At 36.5% G+C, this 18,649-nt stretch overlaps 1 pseudogene; it reads right to left on the reverse strand.

The window, feature by feature from the left end:
• Nucleotides 1–12,795: 12,795 nt before the first annotated feature.
• LOC108307783 overlaps nt 12,796–18,649 on the reverse strand; it is a 17,065-nt pseudogene continuing 11,211 nt past the window's right edge.

The following is an 18,649-nucleotide window of genomic DNA, read 5'->3' on the forward strand; positions in this document are numbered from 1 at the left end:
ACAATCAAATGGACAAAAGCCCAAGTGGGACTAGGAATGAACGCCATTCCAGCTTTCCAGAACTCAGGACATTCCAAAAGAAAAAGTACACAAATCCCAAAGACGTGGTGCATAAAGGCTGTGTGTACACTATGCAGTAATGTGTTGGTGTCTTTATTTCCTTTCATATAAAAAAAATGTGGCTGGGCAAGGTGGCTCATGCCTGTAATTCCAAAACTTTGGGGTTCCTAGGTCAGCAGATCATTTGAGGTCAGGAGTTTGAGACCAGCCTGGCCGACATGGTGAAACCCCATCTCTAGTAAAAATACAAAAATTAGCTGGGCATGATGGTATGCACCTGCAATCTCAGCTACTTGGGAGCCTAAGGCAGGAAAATCACTTGAATCTGGAAGATGGAGGTTGCAGTGAGCCACAATCGTGCCGCTGAACTCCACCCTGGGTGACAGAGGAAGACCCTGTCTCAAAAAAAATAATAATAGTAATAATAACAATTATTTTAAAATTAACTTCTACTTTGGAGCTAGGACTAAAAGTTGATTTTTTTTCCTCTTTTGTGAATGTTTAGTGTCAGTGGGTCTTAAATGTGAAAATGTGCTAGCCATGCTTTAGAAACAAACAAGAAACAGTCTCAGAAATACATAATCTTGCAATCCAGCTCCTCTTTCCCTTTCCTTAATAGGCCTCCTGGTTGTCTCCTGGAACTAACACCTCATGTACAGTCTACATGGAGTATTAAATGGCAGTGTGTTCCAAACCATCAGCATCCACTTGGGTTAATGACATCAAGGAAAAAAGAATGAATGAAAATTGGATGTAGTGATGCCTACTATGTTATATGACTATTTTTATAGTCACAATGGCTTTCACCATTGAGCATCATTCTATATCTTGAATGGTTTGGGAACATGAAAATAACTTAGGATTCTCAGTAATTCTGAGAATGAATTATGTTTTAAGTGGTCATTTCCAGAAGATAATGTCAAATATATTTACTCCTGTAATAGCTACCCCTTGTCCTTCCCCTCAAAATGTTTCATAATCTTTTTAAAATTTTCTGTGCTTTCATTCTCTGAAGATTACAGATTTTCATTTTTATTCAACACTGAAAAAAATTAGTAAATTAAGATTTATATAGGAGTTACTGAGTTAGACTTACAGTTAATTTTCTATCAAATTTAAAGTAGTCAGCAAGTCTCCTAATGAGTGTCTCAGTGGTACTTGGCTATGAATCATCAGCAGCTCTTTCTAGGAAACTGCTGTCACAAAATAACCAGGATGCAGATAAAATTAGAGGTTGGCATTAGGCAGAAAAATTACTATTTGGTGCCCTCTGAAAAACTTGGAAGTTTTTTTGATAACCATAGTGTGGGACAATATGGTAAGCACTGAATAAGTATAGCATGCCATTGTTCATTGTACATTACTCATTGCACAACTGAGTAATTGAGACATAAGTATTTGTTTATAGACAGGTACGAAGAACCACGGTGAGGTTTCTGCCCCTCCTGTTAGCATCCTTTCACTATAGAATTGTTCTAATCCTTCAGCTACTGCCCTCACCTACTTTTCCTCCATCCTTGTGTGCCAAGTGTTCAGGCAAGATTTTTCCATTCTTCCTTGGAAGGTAGCTGAATGCATGCTTTTGGTCTTACCAAAGGCCAGGAAGCTTTGTGCTAAAGCTAGCGGCTGATCTCAGTCAGCTGGAAGCTATCACTCACACAAGAGAATATCATTAGCAGGAGCAGAGCTGTAAGAAAACACCCCTCAGACCAAAGGTCTCAGGCAAAGGTCACAGGAAGATTTCATATAAATCCAATTGCCTCTCATCTCCACAGCTGCACTTTATCTCAAATGTGGGGTCATCCTAGGTGCTGCAGTGGGCAAAGCATCTCTGGATGGCCTTGACCTGCCTCCCTGCCTCAGTCCTGTGGAGGGGATGATCTAACTTCCTCTCATTCTCTTCACCCCAGGTCCCAACTCTGAGTGTTCTCTGGGATTTCTCTAAGGACCTAAAGTGTATAAAGAGCTTTGTATTTTCAAGGAGACACATAGTTTGGAAGGAAATAAGAGTCTACAGGAAATAGTGAGATCTCAGATGTGGCCTCCTAGGAAAGGAGTCCCTAAGGGGTGTCCCCTTGCCTCTCTCTGCTCCAATATCACCCCCATCCCACTTAACGAAGAAGAGCCATCTCAAAAAGCTCTAATGAAAGACTTGGTCTGAACTATGTAACACAGAGATATGGTCCAAGGAAACACAAACCCACGAATCAGAGCACAACAGGCACATTTTTTTTTTCTTTTTACACAACATAGTTCTTCCCAAAATGACAAATCAACTGAGCAAACATACCTCTATGGAAGATAGCATATTCAAGATATGGAAGAATTTCAACCACAGAGATAAAAAGAAGGCAGCAATTTTAAAACAAATATATATATATATATATATATATATATATATTCCATATTTTCCCTCAAACAAAACAGGAAACACCATTCCTTCAGTGAGAACAGTTGGTAATCATACAAAAGCAACAGATTTAGAAATCACAGAAATGAAAAATACAGTCATTACTATAAAAAGCTAAGTAGACAAGATAATTAGTGGTCTAAATATGGCTAAAGAAAAAGATTAATGACTTGAAAAAAGAATTGAGAATCTCAGAATTCACTACAGAAAAAGAGATGGAAAATATGGATAATAAGTTGAAACATGATTGAGAAGCTTCAACGCCCATTTAATCAGCATCTACAAGCATATGCCAGTAAAAATAAAGAAGAGAAAACATGTGGATATAACAGCTGAAGGGTTTCTGAAACTGCAGAGGCATATGTGTTTCCAGGTTAAAGGGTGTACCAAATGTCAAGTCAGATAAATGAAAGAACCCAAACCTCATCAAGACATACAGAAACTGGAGAATAATGATGATAAAGATAAACTTTTTAAAAACAACCAGATATAAAAAGTACTTTTTCTGAATAGTACGTTTTCCTATCCAATGTAGGAAAAGTACCCAAGGTAGGAAAAGGTACTATTCAGAAATCTGGTCAACTTGAGGCAAATATATCGACCAAAAATATCTGGGGAATGACTCTGCTTTCTCTGAACCGCTGTGTCCCAACCTCCCCATGATCAGGTGAGAATTTGGCCTTGCTGATACTGAATTTGGTTAATAAAACAGAAAGGCTGGTGTTAATAATCATTTCCTTAAAAGAAGCAAATAGACTGTTAGTGTGAAATTTATAGTGAATAACCCAAAATCTCTTAATATAAAAGGGAAGTGGCATTAAAATAAATCGACCTTTCCAGACCTGTCAAACCCCTAGTTTGTGCGGAAAGTGCTCCTGCTAACTAAGAAGAAGAGAAAATGTAGATAAACTATGTTTGGAATGAAATAGCAGATGTAATTCAAATGAAGTAGAGGACTTTAGAGTCATATAAAAATTGAAATCTTGATAAAATAGACAATTTTTTAACAAATAGAAGATATTGAAAGTCTAAGTAAATTAATAATTATCAGAGGAACTTAATTTGATAGTAAAAATGAAGCATCTTTTTCTGAAAGCACATCTGGTTCAGATTATAAATTATATGAAATCATTAAAGACCAGTTAATCTCTATCATAATAGAAAAAGGAAAAAGTTGTCTAATTAGTTGTCAAGTTTGGCCTAACAGTGATACCAAAACTGAACAAATATAAGTGAGAATAAAATAATAGACCAATCTAACTTATAATGATAGATTTAAAAATATAAAAAATGAAATATTTCTAAATGAATCCAAACTGTGTACTTTTAAAAATATTAACTCATTATCTAAACTTTATCCTAAGAATATAAAAATAGTTTAGCATTTGACACTCTATCAATACAAGTCAACATATATCAGATTAAAGGAGAAAACTGTGATCATTATAAAAATAAGAAAATAATAGACCCCTCAAGATTCATGTTTTTTTAAAAAAATTTCATTCTAAACATGAAATAAAATCTATTTATCTGGTATAAAATCCTAATGCAAACTGTATATTTAATGGTCAGGCACTGATTTGTAAATAATAGAGTCAATAACAAAACAAGTAAAGCTAAACATCCCTTGCCCGTGATTCAGTATTTGATTGTAAGTCTTAACCAACTGAATAAGAGATAAAATAACAAATAAAGGGCTAATAGGCTACTATTGAAAGATTATATGATGACACGACATATAAAATAAAAATAAATAACTGTCTAATTAAAATCAATGAAAGAATATAAGAAAGTAAGATAAACATACAAAATTTAATAGCATTCCTTTTTAATAGCCAATTAGAAAATATCCCAAACAAATAAAGATCTTACTTAAAATGGCAACAAAATATTAAATTACCATGATAAAACTCAGCAATTTTATATAGAAACTCATTGAACTATGTTGAAATATGTTAAAAAGTCACTGAATAATTGCAGATGTCCATAGACTAGGGGATGCAATGTTGTAAAGAAGTGAATTCTTTGTGAATTAATTTCTAAAATTAATTTCTAAAAAAAATTCAATATTTTTTAAATGAAAAAAATCTACCAAACTAATTCCAAAATTGATCTTTGAGTAGAAGTCTAAGAATAGCCCAGATAATTTTAAAAGGAGTTCAGGGAAAGGATTTGCTATACCTGATATAATGATTTAACATTAAGCTATAGTAATTAAAATATTGTGATCTTGGCTTTGGCACAGATAAATAGATCAATGGAATAGAATAAAGCATGCACAAACCCAAACAGGTTCTGGAACCCAATGTAAAGACAGTGGTAACATTAAAAATTGGTAGAGAAAAATAAAAATTATTCAATAAATGACTTTCCATAAGGAAAATATAAATTAGGGGTCTTTACATCATAAAAATATTACAAGTAGATTAGGAACATAAACTTTTTTAAAAATTCAACAATATTTTATAAGAAGAAGAAAGTTTCAGACCAAAAAGAACAAAGACGTCATAACCAAATTTCAAAGACAAGCAATATGATGTGAATTTACTTGCAATTTATATAAATACACAAAAAATGATATGAAATAATGGTATCCTGAATATAGAAAGTACTGCTGCACATGAATAAGGAAATAGAAACAGCTTAACAGAAAAATGAACAAAGGACACAAAATAGAAATTATATTAAAAAAAGAATTACAGAATGCCAATATGCCTGTGAAGAAAAGTCAATTTTCCATAATTATAAAATATTACTTTTTACCAAATGAATTTGGCTGAAATAAAAACTCAATACAACCAATGTCTATTCTTCATTTTACTAGATGTGGTCAATGGTATGCCAAAGCTCATATAACAATCAATTTGTACTCCCGTCAGAAATATGCAAAAGTGATTTTGTTCCCACATCCTGGCCAATACTTATTTCTCTCCATTGTTCTGTTAATTGTACTCCATGGAGAATGATTTTGGGGGGCCTACACAAAAGGTTGTACATGCCTAATTAAAGTTCTGTAGCAACTAGATTTATGATATTGGACTGAAATTATTTGCCAAAATTCTGTGATGGGATTCTGAGAGGAAGTTTAGCAGTTGAATATACAATTAGAATCTTTGTTTTTCTTTTTTCTTTTTTTAAAAGAGGATTTCACCACGTTGGTCAGGCTGGTCTTGAACTCCCAACTTCAGGTGATCCGCCCGCCTTGGCCTCCAGAGTGCTTGGATTACAGGTGTGAGCCACCACGCCCGGCCGCAATTAGAATTTTTAGTTCATTTAAAATTGACTGTGTGTCATGAAGCTGTCTTGTAGCATAGAGTTTTAATAGAAATTAGCCAAACACTACTGAGGCATCTAGTGGCACACCAAATTATATTGCAGATATTGTGGGGACTTGTCAAAGGTTGCTTGAGATTAGGGAATTTCAAGATGAAAATACAGATGAAACTACTAAATGTCAAGAATGTGAAGAAAAGAGAATGTTCAAACACTGCCAAATTGGCGTATCTTTGGAAAACAGTATCTACTAACTGGGCCTCTGTGAGATCCCATAACCAGCAAGTCAACTTGTAGGTGAATACCCCACAGAAACACATGCATAAGGACATGTGTACAAAAATATATATCACAGCATTGTTTCTGACAGAGATAAATTAGAGCAACAAAAATGTCCATTGATCTAAGTATAGATTTTAAAAACTTATTAATAGGTGAAATACTATACAGCCCTTAAAAGAAATTAACAAGAAGTTGTAAGTGAACATGATAGATCTCAAAAATATGTTGGTGAAAAAAAATCAAAACACATTTTTATTGCTTTATGGATATTTTTAACATGCACACAAATATTACTATATATTATATATGGGTCATAGATGTATGGCAGGACTGACAGAGTGATGTGCCTCAAATTCATGATACTAATGGCTTGGGGTGCAAGGTGAGAATGACTAGAAATAGAGAGAAAGATTAATTTAAGCACTGGGCATGTTGTTTTTAAGCTAACAGTAGGATTTTCAAATGGAAATATCTATTTTTGACAGTGGAACATACAAATCCAGGTTTCAGGCAGCCTGTTTTTCATTTTATTTTACTTTATTTTATTTTTTGAGAGGGTCCTGGCTCTGTCATTCGGGCTGTAGTGCAGTCGTGCAATCATGGTTCACTGCAGCCTCTCCTGGGCTCATACGATAATTCCACTGTAGCCTCCCTAGTAGGTGGGACTGCAGGCATGCCACAATTCTTGGCTATTTTTTAAACATGTTTTTGTAAAGACAGAGTCTCACTATGATGCCCAGGCTGGTCTCAAGCTCCTGGGCTCAAGTGATCATCCCGCGTCAGCCTCCCAAAGTCCTAGATTCAGGCAGCCTATTTTAAAGAACATTCCTAACGTGGCTTGTGAACCTAAAGTTAATGACTGGTCAAACTATAGTCATGAACTGATGTTTTTCCTACAAATAAGTCCTGCTAATCACAAGGGGAAGCATCTCTGAAATGCTCAAAATATGTTTGTTGAATTTAGCGAATGAATGAATAAATTATCATTCATAGAAAGCTCTAAAAAACATAAAACAGTAAAGACACATTTATTTTACATTAATAAAAATATTACTAGTAGTTCACATATATTTTTCTGTATGAAAAACTATCAGTGGCATTGTAGATGCTTAGTGAGTGTGTATTGAATGAAGAAATGAATGGATACTCTGTACTGCATTTGTATTCTCACAAAAACTCAGTAAATGATTTTTTGCCTGCTTCCTTACTATCAGTGAGATATATCAGATATCACTGTCTGTTTTATTGTATTAGTTAAGGCCTTTGGTTGAAAAATGGCAGAAACTGATTTTTAAGAATAAAGGAATTTACTGGCTTCTGTGCTTGAAAAGTAAGTCTGCTGACTTCAGATGCAGCTTAAAATGGTGGCTCAAGATTTGGTTTATGTCTCTCTATTTTTCAACTGCTCCCCTGTAGGAGCTCAATTTGGAGCAGGTTTCACCTCTTGTATTTCTTAACCAGTTCCTCATGTTTCTTGTTAAATCCAAAAAAAGGGCAAGGATGTGTCCTTCCCCAAAAGTTCTGTTGTTATTGGCCCACACTGGATCTTCTACCAATCGCCCTCCCAGAGCAGTGGAAGGTGTTGGTTAGCGTTTAGATAATCTGAGCTCACTCTTGACTAGAGAGTGGAAGGGTGGAAGACAGTGTCAGCTTCCCTTGAAACCCATGAGCTATTTGAAGAAAAGGAACACAAGAATAAAAATTCGGTCTCTGTCAACAAGGAGTTCAAGCAACAAATGTCTACTTTACCTATCAAAAAGTATCAAACTTTACCTATAGTTGTGAAGATAAAAGAAACATAAATGAAACAATGGATGGGCAGTATGCTATCATGAAAAACAACACTAAACATTGGTAATAAATGTTTAATTGCGTAATACACAAAAATAAGAGAGGAACAGAAGGAAGGGTAAATGAAACAAAATCAACTGTGGTTTTGTTATCAATAGAAAATGCTCCAAATATTTATCAAGCGCCTACTCTCTGAACTTAAGATGAGGACAGCTTGTATCCTACTGTGTTAGTTCATTTTCATGCTGTTGATAAAGAAATATCCGATACTGGGCAATTTACAACAGAAAGAGGTTTAATGGACCTAGCATTCCACCTGACTGGAGGCCTCGCAATCATGGTGGAAGGCAATGAGGAGCAAGTCACATCTTACATGATGGCAGCAGGCAAAGAGAGAGATTGTGCAGGGAAACTGAGACTCATTCACTATCACAAGAACAGCACATGAAAGACTCACACTCATAATTCAATCACCTCCCACTGATTCCTCTCATGACAGGTGGGACTTCTGGGAGTTACAATTGAAGATGAGATTTACATGGGGACACAGCCAAACCATATCACCTACCATCCTCAAAGAATCAAAGAAATAAATTTATGTCAAAGTGACAGCTGGACATCACTACATAGATATAGTAAATTTTATAATCATAAGCTTAAATATCTCCACTTATGCTCTTTCCTTTACCTGGAATATTTACTTCTTGGGTCATTAAAATCCTACTCCTCATTCAAAACTGAACTAAAAGATAATTTGTACGAAACCTTCTCAGTATCTATCTTTTTCCCAATTGAGAGTGAGTTAATTACCCATTCTGCACTATGCTTTGTTCTTGCCTCTGTTGTAATAATCAACACATGGCTAGAGATGTGCTGTTTGTAAAGCACTTCCAAGTCCACCAATTCAATTGTTCTGACAACTCCCTAGAAGGAAATATTATAATTGTTCCCATTTTGTGCTAGAAAGACTGAAAATCACTACCAAATTTTCAGAGATCAGATAGTCCCAATGCTCTGTCATTACATGTTACAGACAATTGGAAATGAAAGAAAACATCCTCATTTTTCGTGAAGCAAGTATAAAATTAACACTTAACCCTGGTATAGTCAGTACAAAAAGAGAAAATTGCAACTTAATATCGCTTATGAATAATTGTTGGAAAAATTCTAGATATTAGCAAAAAGAATTCAGCTTCACATTTTAAAAAATACGGCATGACCAAGCAGAATTTATCTCAGGAATGCAAGATTGTTTCAAAAATAGAAAATTCACTAGGATAACATGCCATGTTGAGATTTTAAAGAAGAAAAACAGTATGATTATCTCCACAAATGCTGAAAAAAAAGCCTTTGGAAAAAAATCAATACCCTCTTCTGATTAAAAAAAAAAAAATTCCTCAAGAAAATAAGAATTGTTACATACCTTTTTAACATGTTAAAATATACATATTCCTTAGTCTTAAAGCCAGTGCCTTATCTAATGGGAAAACATTGAATAAGAGGCGCAATACAAGGATGGCCCCCACTTTCACTATTCTCAACATTGTACTGGCAATGTCAGCCAATGCAATCAGACAAAAGAAATCACTTAGAGCCAGGATAATTGAAAAGAAGAAATAAAAGTATTTCTATGTGCAGATGTTATCAACATATACCTGGAAAATCTTAGAGAATCAATGGCAACCTCATTCAAAACACTTGTAATATTTCAGGCTATTAAATTAACACAGCAATCAATAGCAATTACTTTTTACTTTTAGAAATATTTTTTCTTTTATAAAACAATTTGCAGTTTTTCAAATCATCTTCCAATGGATACATAAAAACTTTTCTTATGCTACAATATCAGTTGATTTTTAAAAAGGAAATTTGTGCAAACATTAAGAAATACATTGGTTCCAGGTGAAAGTGCCAGTCTAAGACTCTCCTGAAAGACCATAAATCTATCGCTAAACACACAGACTATCATTTGCCTACTTTATTAGTCCATTTTCACGCTGATGATAAAGAGACTGGGCAATTTACAAAAGAAAGATGCTTAATGGACTTATAGTTTCACATGGCTGGAGAAGCCTCACAATCATGGCAAAAGGCAAGGAGGAACAAGTTACATCTTACATGGATGGCTACAGGGAAAGAAAGAGAGAGGTAGTGCAGGGAAACGCCTGGTGTTAAAACCATAACATCTTGTGAGACTTCTTCACTATCATGAGAACAGCATGGGAAAGACTCAGCCCCATGATTCAATTACCTCCCACCATGTTCCTCCCATACATGTGGGAATTGTGGAAATTACAACTCAAGATGAGATTTGGGTGAGGACACAGCCAAACCTTATCACTCTGTCCCTGGCCCTTCCAAAATCTCATCCTTTTCACATTTCAAAACCAGTGATGCCTTCCCAACACTCCCCCAAAATCTTAACTCATTTCAGCATCAACTCAACAGTCCACAGTCCAAAGTCTTATCTGAAACAAGGCAAGTCCCTTCCACCTAAGGGCCTGTAAAATAAAAAATGAGTTATTTACTTCCTAGATACAATGGGGGTACAGGCGTTGGGTAAATACAGCCATTCCAAATGGGAGAAATTGGCCAAAACAAAGGGGTTGCAGGTCCCATGCAAGTCTGAAATCCAGTGTGGGGAGTCAAATCTTAAACTCCAAATTGATCTCCTTTGAATCCATGTCTCACATCCAGGTCATGCTGATGCAAGAGGTGGGCTCCCATGGCTTTGGGCAGCTCCTCCCCCGTGGCTTTGCAGGGTATAGCCCTTCTCCTGACTGCTTTCATGGGCTGGCGTTGAGTGTCTGCAGGTTTTCCAGGTTTATGCCGTGAGCTGTCAGCGGATCTACCATTCTGGGGTCTGTAGGATGGTGGCCCTCTTCTCACAGCTCCACTAAACAGTGTCCCAGTAGTAAATCTGTGTAGGGGATCTCACCCCATATTTCCTTTCTGCACTGCCTTAGCAGAGGTCCTCCATGAGGGCCCTGTCACTGCAGCAAACTTCTGCCTGGGCATTTCTATACATTTGAAATCTAGGTGGAGATGCCCAAACCTCAATTCTTAACTTCTGTTTACTTACAGGCTCATCACAACATGGAATCTGCCAGGGCTTAGGGCTTGCACCCTTGGCCCCTTTTAGTCATGGCTGGAGCAACTAGGATGCAGGGCACCGAGTCCCTAGACTGAACACAGCATGGGGACCCTGGGTAAAAAAAAAAAGCAATTTTTACCTCCTAAGCCTCCAGGCCTGTGATGGGACGGGCTGCTGTGAAGACCTCTGACATGCCCTGGAGACATTTTCCCCATTCTCTTAGGGATTAACATTCAGCTCCTTATTGTAGGGAATCCATGAGCCCCGCACTTTGGTGCCAGAATGTAGGGATCCATGAGCCCCACATTTGGCACCAGAATGTAGCAAGCCAGCCCTACACCACCTGTGGGTACCCCGAGTTTGGTGGTGACAAAGGAATGAGAAAAAGATAGATTAAGAGAAAAAGCAGGACTGGGGTCCATCGCTTCTTTACTCTGGAAATGACAGTGAAGGCCCCGAGCTCTGACCATCCACACTATTTCTTGATTACAATCACTTTGATCTACAGGATAGGGGTGGAGTGATGGTGGGATGAATCGGTGAGCTGGAAGTGAATCAGTGAGCTGGAACTGGTGTGTCATCCTAAGGATTGATAACAGTGGCAGTCTGGGAGTTTTACAAAACAAGAACATGTGGTTATCTTTAACTTATTATCTATGTACAGCTGATGGAATTTGGGCCTTACAAGGAGCCTACAAGTCTCGCTATGTCATAGTGCTATGAAGGTGTTTTACGTCCTTGAGCACAATGTTTATGGTAACAGAGCCAAGGTCACCCTGCACTGGAACATGAGGCATGGAGAGGCCCTCCTCCTCAAGGGCCTCCTGTGGCCTTCTGCAGTTTGTTGTTCCTTGTTTATATGTTACTCATAACCAACTTATGAAGGCACTCTGTAAGTCCTTTCTCCTTTGCTGCTTTTCCCAACACCTTATTACTTATACACATTTCTGTGGCTGGCTTGAATTTCTCCACAGAAAATGGGATTTTCTTTTCTATCACATGGTTAGGCTGCAAAGTTTTTGAACTTTTATGCTCTGCTTCCCTTATAAAACTGAATGCCTTTAACAGCACCCAAGTCACTGAATGCTTTGCTACTTAGAAATTTTTTCAACCAGATATCCTAAATCATCTCTGTCAAGTTCAAAGTTCCACAGATCTGTAGGCCAGGGACAAAATGCCGTCAGTCTCTTTTCTAAAACCAAACAAGAGTCACCTTTGCTCCACCTAACAACAGCTTCCTCATCTCCATCCAAGACTACCTCACTCCGGATTTCATTGTCCATATTATTATCAGCTTGTTTGTCAAAGCATTCAATAAGTCTCTAGGGAGTTCCACACATTCCTACATTTTTCCGTCTTCTTCTAAGCCCTCCAAACTGTTCCAACTTCTGCCTATTACCCAGTTTCCAAAGTTGCTTCCACATTTTTGGGTATCTTTTCAACAGCACCCCATTCTCTTTGTACCAATTTACTGTATTAGTCCTTTTTCACACTGCTGATAAAAACATACTGAAGACTGGGCAATTTGCAAAAGCAAGAGGTTTAACGGACTTATAGTTCGACATGGCTGGACAAGCCTCACAATCATGGTGGCAGGCAAGGAGGAGCAAGCCGAAACTTACATGGATGGCAGCAGACCATGAGAGTGAGAGAACTTGTGCAGGGAAGCTCCCATTTTTAAAACCATCAGACCCTGTGAGACTTACTCACTATCATGAGAATAGCAGGGGAAAGATCTGCCTCCATGATCTGAGTACCTCCTACCAGGTTCCTCTCACGGCATGTGGGAATTGTGGGAGTTACAATTCGAGATTATATTTGAGTGAGGACACAGCCAAACTATATCATCTACCCCGAGTTTAGACACTGCTAATTCAAATCCCTGCTATCTTGCTTCAGATTGACAAGAATCACCACACAATTCCTTCAGTTTCCACAGTTCTGTCAGTTCCTGCCTGACAAGTCTTTGCACACAGCCACATGCTGTGGGGGTATCTTTTAGGTCCTGTGGCTGCCATCCAAGTGCCCATGCTTACATCTTCACCCTGACAGGTCAGTAACCTCCTGGAGTTGCCTGCCAGCAACCCCATACCCCTGGAGATCACATACCCTGACCCACACGCAAAGGCAGGGTAAGCATGACCAGGGTGCTCCAACTCCTGCCACTTCCTGGTTCTGTCAACTGCCCAATTCAGTCGGAAATATCCCCACCAAAATTAGACCCATTCCTATTCTTTTGAGAAATTCTCTTAAATACAGTTTCCAAGCCTATCTCACAGTCATCATCCGTCTTTAGTAACAAATCAAAGTTGATTGTTTCTACAGTCCATCTATAAAGTTCAATAATTTTGCAGGTATATTTCAATAAGTTTGGACAACATCCACAAAAACTATCATCATAGATGCTGTTTTCCTCCTTCAGTAAGCATCTTCTCCATGGAGATTACTTAGATAATCAATAAGTCTTTGAGGGATGTGTAAGAGAGCATCACCTTCCTGGATACTGCTTATATAAAACCACTCCAACTCCCTCCACACCTTCCAATAATTCATGAGGCAGTGCACTCTCCCCAGCTGTAATGACTCCAAGAATTCCCACTCCATATTCACTGACACTTTGTTAACACAAAACATCTCAAGAAAATTAAGATTTCTTAACACAAAGCTGTGGAGGTCTTGGCTCTCCCGTACGATTGCACATTTAAAGCTCTCTGGTAAAATGAATTGTTCCATGGGCTTGTATAAAGCTTGTTCACCTGCACACCATGGCTTGGTGGATTCAAGTGAACAATGAAGAGGGCCTCCTCCTGTTCTGCCTAAGAAAGGTTGACAGTGACTTTCCTCTGGAAACCCACATCATTGGCATTGCAGAACACTCCAGGACTGGTAATAGTGATCAGGTAGAGAACTTGGAAACTCATGCTCACAACTCGGTCTTCAGAGAGCCCTGATGAAGTGTCTTCTTAAAGACTGAATGCTGCAATTTCCCGATTCAAAACTGAATTTGCGATGTTCAGTAGTAGAGACACTCCTGGTCTTCCACAGGCACTTAGTAGCTATGAGCACCTATTATGAACTTGACAAGCACACATTGACTTAATGCAGGATTCTGTATCCAATGCTTCAGCCAGGTGCTTCTTATCACATTTTGAAGTTCATGGTTATTGCAAGCTGCCAACATGCCAACTACCACATCATAGTGACTAGGTTTCCACCAAAGAAATAACGCCAACTGGTCCACAGGGCCAGCCCTGGAGGTTTGAGCAGGCTACAATCATTTTCATAAATGATAATCAGTTGGAGAACACAAGGGCAGAGAAAGCCCCATTCAAATTAGCAACAAAGAAGATAAAGTACTTAGAAATAAATTTAACAATGTTCAAAATCTATAGTACAAAACTTTAAACACGCTTGAAAGATGTAAAAATAGACTTGGATAAACAGAAAAATGTCCTTATTTTTGGATTGGAAGACTCAACATCATAAAAATGAGAATATGTCATTCCTTTAAGCAAATTTATAAATTTAGTGCAATATCACTAACAAAATCTATAAACTTCATATGGAAAAATAAAAATGCAAGAATATCCCCCAAAAAAACCATCTTAAAAAAAGCTCTGAGGGAATACTAGTTCTGTTAGATATTAAAACATATTTGCCTCATTTTAGTCTAAAAAAATAAACAAGGAAGAAAACAAAAAAAAAAGCCTCTATAATTAAAAAAGGACATTACTAGTAGAAGTAGACAGACAAGTTGAATAGAACAAACGTCCAGAAAGAAATCCAAGCATATTTGCAACTTTAGCATATGATAAAGGGAACATCTTAAATCACAAAGGCAAAGAGTGAATTTTAATAAATGGTTCTGGGACAACTGGTAGCCATTTGAAAAAAAGATAACATCAGATCTGTAACTCATGTAACATAAAAGAATAAACTCCAAAGAGATAAAGAACCCAATGATTAAAAAAAAATTAAACCATCAAGTACAATAAGAAAATCTGGATGAATTACTCGTTAAGCTCAGAAAGGCCTAACAGATTCTCCAAATCCAGATGTAATTTTTAAAAACAGATGATTTTAACTATGTAAAAATGAAAAAGAAAACCTGCACAGCAAAAAGTATAATAAACAAAGTAAAAAAACACCACTGACATACTGGATGAAAACACTTCTATCATACAGAAAAAGGGCAAATTTCTGTAATATATAGAATATTCTTCAAAATTGAGAGTAAAAAGATTTTTAAAATCCAAATGAAAAATATAAGGAAATATAGAAACAATTTTCAAAAGGGCATAAAAATGGATGAAAAAATGTTTAACATCATTCATGATCAGATAAACACAAATTAAAACTACACTGATATATCATTTATTATTAGATTAGGAAACATCTAAAAATATATAACACACTCTGTTAGGCTATGGAGAAACAGAAACTCCCATATGTTGCTAATGAGAATGCAGCCTTCTTGAGGGAAATTTCACAATACCTAACAAAACTACACATGTATTTAACTTTTGATCAAAGAATCCCACTTCTAGAAATCTACTCTAAAGATATACCTTTGCCAGTACAAAAATATAAATGCACAAGGTTATTCATTGCAGCATTGTTTGTATTGAAAAATAATTGAAAATGCCTAAATGCTTACACGTAGGAGAATAGTTGAAGAAACTATTCTTCAAAATGAACATGTCTACACCCAAAATGGATTTCTTCGCAATGTACACACAAAATGGCACATCTACAAAATGGACTACTATGCAGCTATACAAAAGAATGAATAAGATCTGTGTGAACTAATATAGAGTGAATTCCAGAGAAAATAAAAACATATACATTTAACTATTAGCTTCAGTGAAAAGAAACACAGGAAGAAAAAAAATAAGAGTCTAAGATAAAGATATTGGTCACTACTGGGCATGGTAAGAGTTGGGTAGAAAGTAAAGAAGAAAATGGGAAACAGTCACTTCTCTGAATATACCTTCTTTTTATAGACCTGACTTTTAAAACTGTATTAATTGGGTTAGGTTTTTAGGGATATCATAACAAAGTACCACAAACTAAGTGGTTTACACCCCAGAAATTTGTGATCTCACAGTTCTGGAGCCTAGAGGTCTGCATCCAGGTGCTGGCAGGGCTGTGCTTCCTCTGAATGCACTATTGAATGTGTTCCAGGCCTCTCTCTCAGCTTCTGTTAGTTCCCTGGCCCATAACAGCGTATCTCCAGCTCACATGATGTTCTCCCTGTATGGCTGTCTCTGTGTCCAAATTCTCCCTTTTATAAGAATACCAGTCATATTGGTGTCCTACCAGTCGTATTGACCCACCTACTCCAGTATGACTTCATCTTAACTTATCTGATTACACCTGCAGCCACTCTATTTCCAAATAAGGGTGAGTTCTGAGGTACTGCAGCTTAGGAACTCAATAATGAATTAGGAGATGGAAGGTGAGAAACAATTTAACCCATAATGTTACTGTTTCCCACATTCAAATAAATAAATAAAAATTTTAAAACCCACAAAGAAGGGGGATTGCCTAAAACTGAATACAACTGGAAACGAATGAACTGACCTACATAAATCAAATGAATAATATAATCACTATCAAGAAGGGAGAAAAAAATTAACTCAAGCAAATGTTGAACACAATATCTAGATTACTTGCCTTCACACTAAAGGCAGAAAGCCCACTAAACAAATCTTGAACTCTAATTAGTAGACCTTTCTTTTTTCCCCCTAAAAAATAGGTTACTAATTCTGGAGCTACTTGTATATTGTAGAATTGAACAAATAAATAAATACACACATTGTTGATATTGGGATCCAGAGTTCTCACTGTTGGAGAAGACAGTGATAAATCTGAAAAGGGAAGTAGAATTGTAGCTGTCAGTATGACTCATGGGGACATAGACAAATTGGTACAAATGGATATAGATATGTGTAGGTCTGTATACGTGGGTGTGTGTCTCTGTGCATATAACTGCACAGTATGCATAGAGAAAAAATATATATAAACAGAGGCAGAATATATACATATATATGCATATCTGTATATACATATATACACAGTAGATAGAATATATACATACACATATATATACAGAATATATATACACATATATGTATATATAGAGAGAATATATACATATGCACATATGTGTACAGAATATATGTATATGTTATGTGTGTATATACATACATAATCTTAAATATATATAATACATAAGTATGTATATATTCTGTACATATGTGTGTATGTATATATATTGCCTCTTTATATATATACTGTACACAAAGACACCCACATATACAGATCTACACATGTATGTACATACATATATCTCTAGGTATATATGTATGTATGTATGTATGTATGTATGTATTCTATCTCTCTCTCTCCCACCTCCATGACTCTCTCTTTTCCTTCCCACTTAGATCTGTCCTCTGAGAATATCTAGAAAAAATGAAATCCCACTAACAATGGGGTTCACCTCTTAGTAGCAGATCTTGTTTTCTAAATACCATTCTTCACCAAGAAGAGCCAGGTTTCTCTGAAAAAACAAAATGGCCAAGCAAAGGTAGTTTACAGAAAGAATAAGATAAACCCGGGGCATTTCATCATACCAAAGGATGACATGTGAAATTCAATTTACGAATTCAATTTTACCAAAGGGTAAAAGAGCCAGCTTGAAGGGGCTCCCATTGGCAAAACTAGGGACAATTTGAGTATCAAAATAAAGATAGTAAATTAAAGGATTTTACTCTATTAGTAAATTGAATTTCACACATCTCAAGTAAAACAAGCAAATTGGGAGACAAAGTAAACTCTTCCTTATAAGAGACTGCCAACTCACACATATGGAAAGAATGTTGGAATTATAAAAATCAATATTTGCCAGCGAGTATAATAATTGATTCTTCTTGTTTAAAGAGTAATGAACATCCCCACAAGATCTTTCTTACAATACAAAAGGTAAAATATAGCAGTTGAGAAAACTACATAATGCCACATTAGAAATTGGTGAAAGTTAACATTACTAGCAATGAGACTAACCAGCAGCATATACTTGATATGGTTTGGTTCTGTGTCCCAACCCAAACCTCATCGTGAATTGTAATCACCACAATCCCCACGTGTCGAGGGAGGGACCAGGTGGGAGGTGATTAGGTCATGGGGGTGGTTACTTCCATGCTATTCTCACGATAATGAGTGAGGTCTCATGAGACCTGATGGTTTTATAGGCGTTTGAAAGTTCCTCCTTTGCTCTTCTGTCTGCTGGTGCCTTGTGAAGAAGGTGTTTACTTCTCCTTCCTCCATGATGTAAGTTTACTGAGGTCTCCCAGAGCTGTGAGTCAATTAAACCTCTTTCCTTTCTAAATTACCCAGTCTCAAGTTATTTCTTTATAGCAGTGTGAAAACAAGCTAATACATACCTCTTATTTGATGCACTGAGAAGAGCTCAGCATCACTCTGTGTCATTCTGCCAAAAGGGAATAATCTGAATCTATCCTTGAAAGTACATCAGACAAATCCAACCATAGAGGCATTCTACAAAATCACTGTGCTATACTTTATAAAAATGTCAATATCATGAAATTCAAAGAAAGACTCAGAAAATGTTCCAGATTAATCTTTAAAAACATGACAACTTTCTCTTTCAGCAGAAGAGTGAAAAAAAAAAAAAAAAAAAAAAAAATGAAGAGAGAGAAACTCAATTATCTTGATTT

This window comes from Cebus imitator, unplaced genomic scaffold, assembly GCF_001604975.1.
Source record: "Cebus imitator isolate Cc_AM_T3 unplaced genomic scaffold, Cebus_imitator-1.0 Scaffold81, whole genome shotgun sequence".
In the NCBI taxonomy this organism is placed as follows: Eukaryota; Metazoa; Chordata; class Mammalia; order Primates; family Cebidae; genus Cebus; species Cebus imitator.